At 37.5% G+C, this 6,586-nt stretch overlaps 2 long non-coding RNA genes across 2 annotated transcripts; one reads left to right on the top strand and one right to left on the bottom strand.

Moving 5' to 3' along the window:
• Positions 1–451: 451 nt before the first annotated feature.
• LOC114569218 (uncharacterized) lies at positions 452–758 on the top strand. Its single transcript, XR_003694383.1, has 3 exons — positions 452–487; positions 570–636; positions 722–758. It is a non-coding gene; the product is annotated as an uncharacterized LOC114569218 (long non-coding RNA).
• Positions 759–3,189: 2,431 nt separating this feature from the next.
• On the bottom strand, positions 3,190–3,502 carry LOC114569223 (uncharacterized). The gene is made up of 3 exons (XR_003694388.1): positions 3,461–3,502; positions 3,312–3,378; positions 3,190–3,226 (listed from the first exon to the last, which is right to left on the bottom strand). It is a non-coding gene; the product is annotated as an uncharacterized LOC114569223 (long non-coding RNA).
• Between the last annotated feature and the right edge of the window lie 3,084 nt (positions 3,503–6,586).

Here is a 6,586-nt window from a genome sequence, read left to right as displayed (position 1 = left end):
ATTTGGCTAATTTCAGACATGTTAGAGGCAATTGTAAAACCTAAACTGTAATATAACTGAAAAACAAAAGAAACTGGATTGTTTGTATCAGTTTTTACATCACTGTTGCATGTTTTTCAGATGTTCTAAATTCTTATAACATTATTTTAACAATAACATTCATATATATATATCTGTATAGAAAGTTGTAAGTACAATTCCACTCCTATAATAAAACACTATTTAAAATAGCAGTTATTCATTTTTACCCTTATGAAATCAATACAAAGCAAATTGAACAGAAAAAAAACAAGTATTTTGTTTCAGTTTCCCTTCTTCCAGGTGGGGCTGAAGTACACCTGTTGAGCTGCACCGTGTGCATGGATCAGTGTTGTACAACCACACTACTGTGTTGTTCCAGTCAGTACATTACTCCAAACGCAAAATCCCATTGGTTCCCCCTGTACTCACCTGTGTGCAGAGGGCAGGCATTAGTGGCACAAACCAAGTACGTTGGCAAGTCTGATAATAATTTAATTGTAAAATCATGTTACATACACTTATCATTTCTTTCTTGCTTAAATTCACAGGGTGCACAACAAGGCCCAAGAGAGACAATTCCTGTGATGTCCACAAATCCAAAGCAGAGAAGAGAAGGTAAGGTAAGATAGTAATGATGTTAAAGAAAGCTATGTACACCTAATACCTTATGTGTTGATGTCTATGAATTTGTTTTAAATAGGAGCACACTATACAAAGACAACAGTGGAGAGTTGCTGGATCGGTCTGTCCTCAAAGTGCCAGAGATCTATCTATTCATGTGAGCAGAGAACAAAGTATTTTGTTCTCTGCTTACATGAATAGGTGGCTGTAATGTCTGCACACATAAACAATCAATTAATAAATGTTACGTATCACTGATATTTCTTAAATCATTGTGGTTTTTCAGAGCAATAAGATTATTAAAGCCATGTTCATACTTGCAACAAATTAAAACCCTTATCAAGGCAAATAGGTTTTTCATTTTCTGTAATCTAAATCTAAAAACAGTATAATTAAATTTACCAGAGTGGACACTTGCAGGTTGTTAAACAGCTTTAATTTACCTTGTCAAAACAATAAGTAATTCATTACCAACTACACAGTATTTGACACAAAACCTAAAAAGCGTATGGTTCATACTCCTGTGAAGCAGTACACTTTGCCTGTAGGATTTACTGTAGCAGGAACATTGATATTGGCAAACTGATGACCCAGCTACAGGTGAGTTTGTGAGCAGGGTTATGACATGAACTAAAATAAAGATAATATAAGCCTAGTGTTCACAAGAGGTTATAGAATAATTGAATTAAATAGAAGGTATATATAACTATAATAATAATAAATTAACTAAACGAGCAATTAAGGCCAAGTTATGAGGTAGTAGCAAGCTAAAGTGACGTATAATCAATAGCAGTGAGTCACACCAACAGTGTACACCAGAATAATATATACTGTGATTAAGTAATGATACTTAGTGTTGTCTGTAGACTACTAATATAACAAAACCGAAAAATAATATAGTGTCCCATATGACCCCAAGAGACGATGCAGTATGGAGAACAATGGTTGTAGTCTGAGTCCCATATGACCCCAAGAGACTTTAATTGCAGCTGTTGATGATGTTGCAGATGGTTGTAGTCTGTAGCCAGTCATACAGTAGGTAGATCTGGAGCAGCATCCCCAGGAACCATGTTCCTGGGGATTTGGCAAATTTCAGACATGGTAACATACAGCCTAGCTTGATGTCCGTAAACAAATAGATTTTCTTCATAGTTTAGCTAGATTGAACAACATATGACCGACACTGTGTATTTTTCCTCGTTTGGTTAACCTCTCCTTCCTGGAGATTTTGCTAATTTAATGTTAGAGCCAATAGTAAAATCTAAACTGTAATATAACGAAAGAACACCAGAAACTGGATTGTTTGTGTTCGTTTTTGCATCACTGTTGTGTGTTGTTTATCAGAATTTAGTCTTCATTTCTTCATATAACATTAGTTTGAAAATGATGGATTCATATCAGTCTGTATAAAACGTTGTAATGTTAAGTATAATGTTATCACTATAATAAAAACAGATCTAGAATAATTTGCTCCTTAAATAGCAGTTTTTTTTAATGAATACAAAGCAAACTGAACAGAAAAAACAAGCATTTTCTTTTCTTTTCTTTTCTTCCAGTTGAGAATGAAGGGCTCGACCAATGCTGCATCATAGCAGCAGAGTCTTATCACCAGCCCATGAAAGCTAGAAGTCACCCTGCTGCTCCAGATCTACCTACTGTATGACTGGCTACAGACTACAACCATCTGCAACATCATCAACAGCTGCAATTAAAGTCTCTTGGGGTCATATGGGACTCGGTTGTTCTCCATACTGCATCGTACACTATATTATTTTTCGGTTTTGTTATATTAGTAGTCTACAGACAACACTAAGTATCATTACTTAATCACAGTATATATTATTCTGGTGTACACTGTTGGTGTGACTCACTGCTATTGATTATACGTCACTTTAGCTTGCTACTACCTCATAACTTGGCCTTAATTGCTCGTTTAGTTAATTTATTATTATTATAGTTATATATACCTTCTATTTAATTCAATTATTCTATAACCTCTTGTGAACACTAGGCTTATATTATCTTTATTTTAGTTCATGTCATAACCCTGCTCACAAACTCACCTGTAGCTGGGTCATCAGTTTGCCAATATCAATGTTCCTGCTACAGTAAATCCTACAGGCAAAGTGTACTGCTTCACAGGAGTATGAACCATACGCTTTTTAGGTTTTGTGTCAAATATTGTGTAGTTGGTTATGAATTACTTATTGTTTTGACAAGGTAAATTAAAGCTGTTTAACAACCTGCAAGTGTCCACTCTGGTAAATTTAATTATACTGTTTTTAGATTTAGATTACAGAAAATGAAAAACCTATTTGCCTTGATAAGGGTTTTAATTTGTTGCAAGTATGAACATGGCTTTAATAATCTTATTGCTCTGAAAAACCACAATGATTTAAGAAATATCAGTGATACGTAACATTTATTAATTGATTGTTTATGTGTGCAGACATTACAGCCACCTATTCATGTAAGCAGAGAACAAAATACTTTGTTCTCTGCTCACATGAATAGATAGATCTCTGGCACTTTGAGGACAGACCGATCCAGCAACTCTCCACTGTTGTCTTTGTATAGTGTGCTCCTATTTAAAACAAATTCATAGACATCAACACATAAGGTATTAGGTGTACATAGCTTTCTTTAACATCATTACTATCTTACCTTACCTTCTCTTCTCTGCTTTGGATTTGTGGACATCACAGGAATTGTCTCTCTTGGGCCTTGTTGTGCACCCTGTGAATTTAAGCAAGAAAGAAATGATAAGTGTATGTAACATGATTTTACAATTAAATTATTATCAGACTTGCCAACGTACTTGGTTTGTGCCACTAATGCCTGCCCTCTGCACACAGGTGAGTACAGGGGAACCAATGGGATTTTGCGTTTGGAGTAATGTACTGACTGGAACAACACAGTAGTGTGGTTGTACAACACTGGTCCATGCACACGGTGCAGCTCAACAGGTGTACTTCAGCCCCACCTGGAAGAAGGGAAACTGAAACAAAATACTTGTTTTTTTTCTGTTCAATTTGCTTTGTATTGATTTCATAAGGGTAAAAATGAATAACTGCTATTTTAAATAGTGTTTTATTATAGGAGTGGAATTGTACTTACAACTTTCTATACAGATATATATATATGAATGTTATTGTTAAAATAATGTTATAAGAATTTAGAACATCTGAAAAACATGCAACAGTGATGTAAAAACTGATACAAACAATCCAGTTTCTTTTGTTTTTCAGTTATATTACAGTTTAGGTTTTACAATTGCCTCTAACATGTCTGAAATTAGCCAAATCCCCAGGAACATGGTTAACCAAACGAGGACAAATTACAAAGTGGGGTCATTAAATACCAGTTGTAAATACACACATACTGTCCGTCATATGTCGCTTCAATCTAGCTAGCTAAACTACTGATTTAAAGAAAAGCTATTTGTTTACAGACATCAAGCTAGGCTAGCGCCATATGCTATGTGCTTAATTTATGTTACTCACCCTCATAGTTGTGTAGCTACGTAACTTGATATGTCCCACTTCAAAGCTTTCTCCCATTTCCTGATGGGTGCAGGTGAAAGACCGTCGACCATTCTGTGCACATTATTGACATATACTAATAATAAAGCGATGGACGGCGGGGTTAAATAAACTTGGGTTACAGACCCATGGTTACAGAGGAGCCGGCCGCAACGGATGTTCTCACATAAAACGAACGCACCCTCAACGGGGCAGGGATCATTTCATTGGTCAACACTACACCTGGCATTCTATTGGTTGTGGAATTTTGATAGTGTTGTAACACAGAAAAATCCAAGCGAGCAGGAGAGATCCGAGAGCAGCAGTGCAGAATCAGGCTGAGTGCGAGGAGAAGGTTCAAAGCTGAGAGCAGGAAATCTGTCCACAGAACAACATATCTGAGTCCGAGCACAAAGTTTGAGCACAAGCAGAGCAAATCTAAGCGCAAGCATGACCATTTGAGTGTGAGAGCAAGGTTTTGAGGGAAATTATTACAAAATCTGAACGTAATATCAGTGAGAAATGCTCTCAAATTGAAAGAATGCGCTCTTGAAAAAAGATAGGAATATAACTCCATACGCGGCTAGCCTGTGTCATGTGTGTGGGTGTGTGTGTATATAATTAGTAAAAGAAGAGTAGAGAAGAAATGTAAAGAAAAGAGGCACTCTGATCTTAGTTATCGATAATGACCAGTTTCCTTCAGCCCCTAAGGTCTGAACCACACATGTAGTTAGGACAGACTGAGACTTTTGACTTACCGAGGGAAACGGTCACTATAACCACTCTAGTGGCTAACAGCTGATTTACCGCGATTATCTCGCGGACAGTAACTAAACTCCATGAAAGGAGTGACTTAGCGATTACAGTTACACCCAGCTACTTAACACACATAATCAACAGTATCGTGATCAATTATACATTCACAGAAACAGATTAATAATCATATATGGACCATTACATGATTACAATCAGATCACATTAATGGCAACAATGGTAGCGAACCCTTTGCTCATTAATAAAACAAACCAAACACACCAATTCTATAGTCTTCCCAGAACTGTGTAACCCTCTCGCCAGAGTTTAACGATCCGTTTCGTCCAGAGCAGTAGACGACACGCAATCCCGGTCGACAACGCAAGAAACGGAACGTTGTCCTTTCTTGAATCTGGGCTGATTAAACCCGCTGCAGATAGAGGAAATACTGGGCCAGTATTTCTCGGATCCCCTTTGTATATCAGAAAGATATAAAATGTCCCAGCTCAATCTCGACCAGGGAGGTGACGCTGGTTAAGCTAGTCCGGACTGCCTGCACCTCCTGTCAGTAAAATGGGTTACCGTGGAAAGCAAAGAAGCACAAACGCCGACAGCTTTTATCCTTCCTCCGCCTCCTAGTGGCAGGGTGGTGCATTCAAAGGCCCGATGGCCAATGGGAAAACTGCAACTTTGTCACAGGTGTGAAGCAGTTCTTTGTCTCACCACCAGTCTGCCTTGTTCCCCACGTGTTGAAGGTAGATTCGCCATTTTGGCGACTTCGCTTCCAAGTGGCGGCCTGGAGGAGTTTGGTGAAACCGGCTTTGGGATTCACATGTAGGCCACAATCCTTTGTCTTGCCTTCCCTGTGTCCTTTGTCACTGCGGTCAGCTCAATCTGAGCCATTTTTGGTTAAAATCAGTGTTTAACCAGACTCTTGGTCCCCAACAGGGATTTTGGATATCACTCCATTAATCAGAAAATACTGTTAACAGCCATAAAAAAAAATCCATTTTCGCACCGCTTTTAGGTATAAAATGTTGTATAAATCAGACTCTGAGTGATATATGAACAAACCCCCCTGTAAAACCCTAAACATATACATAGGAATACATCTGGAAAGTTTGGTGTATGTAAGTGCTGCTGAAGTGGAGATTTCTGGCTCAGAGTATGAGAAAAAAAAACATTTTGAGAAAAAGATTTGTATTGTAAAAATTCATACTTTTTTAGTGGAAACAACTATTTACAGACACAATATCTTGTCAAATCATTAGCAACAACAATACAAACCACCTAAAACACATAAAAACTTATAACACTGCATTTATGGCCTTCAACTGAACAGAACCCCAGTAAAAACCAGTGTACACACAACCCAGTCTCACGGCAGTTCATGTAAATGTCAACGTTATTCTTAATCTATTGATACGTGTTCACGGAGACGTTTTTCTTGTTTTTTACGTGTAAATGTGACGTTATTTTTCTCGTGTTCACGGAGACATTTTTCTCATTTTTTATGTGTAAATGTCACGTTATTTTTCTCGTTTTTTATGTGTAAATGTCACGTTATTTTTCTTGTTTTTTATGTGTAAATGTCATGTTATTTTCTCAGGGAAAGGACGCCGAGAGGCGGCCGAAAAGGACCCTCCATAAGCCGGGAGGCACCCGCGAGG

This window comes from Perca flavescens, chromosome 15 (genome assembly GCF_004354835.1).
Source record: "Perca flavescens isolate YP-PL-M2 chromosome 15, PFLA_1.0, whole genome shotgun sequence".
In the NCBI taxonomy this organism is placed as follows: Eukaryota; Metazoa; Chordata; class Actinopteri; order Perciformes; family Percidae; genus Perca; species Perca flavescens.
This window is presented reverse-complemented; position numbering and strand designations above follow the sequence as displayed.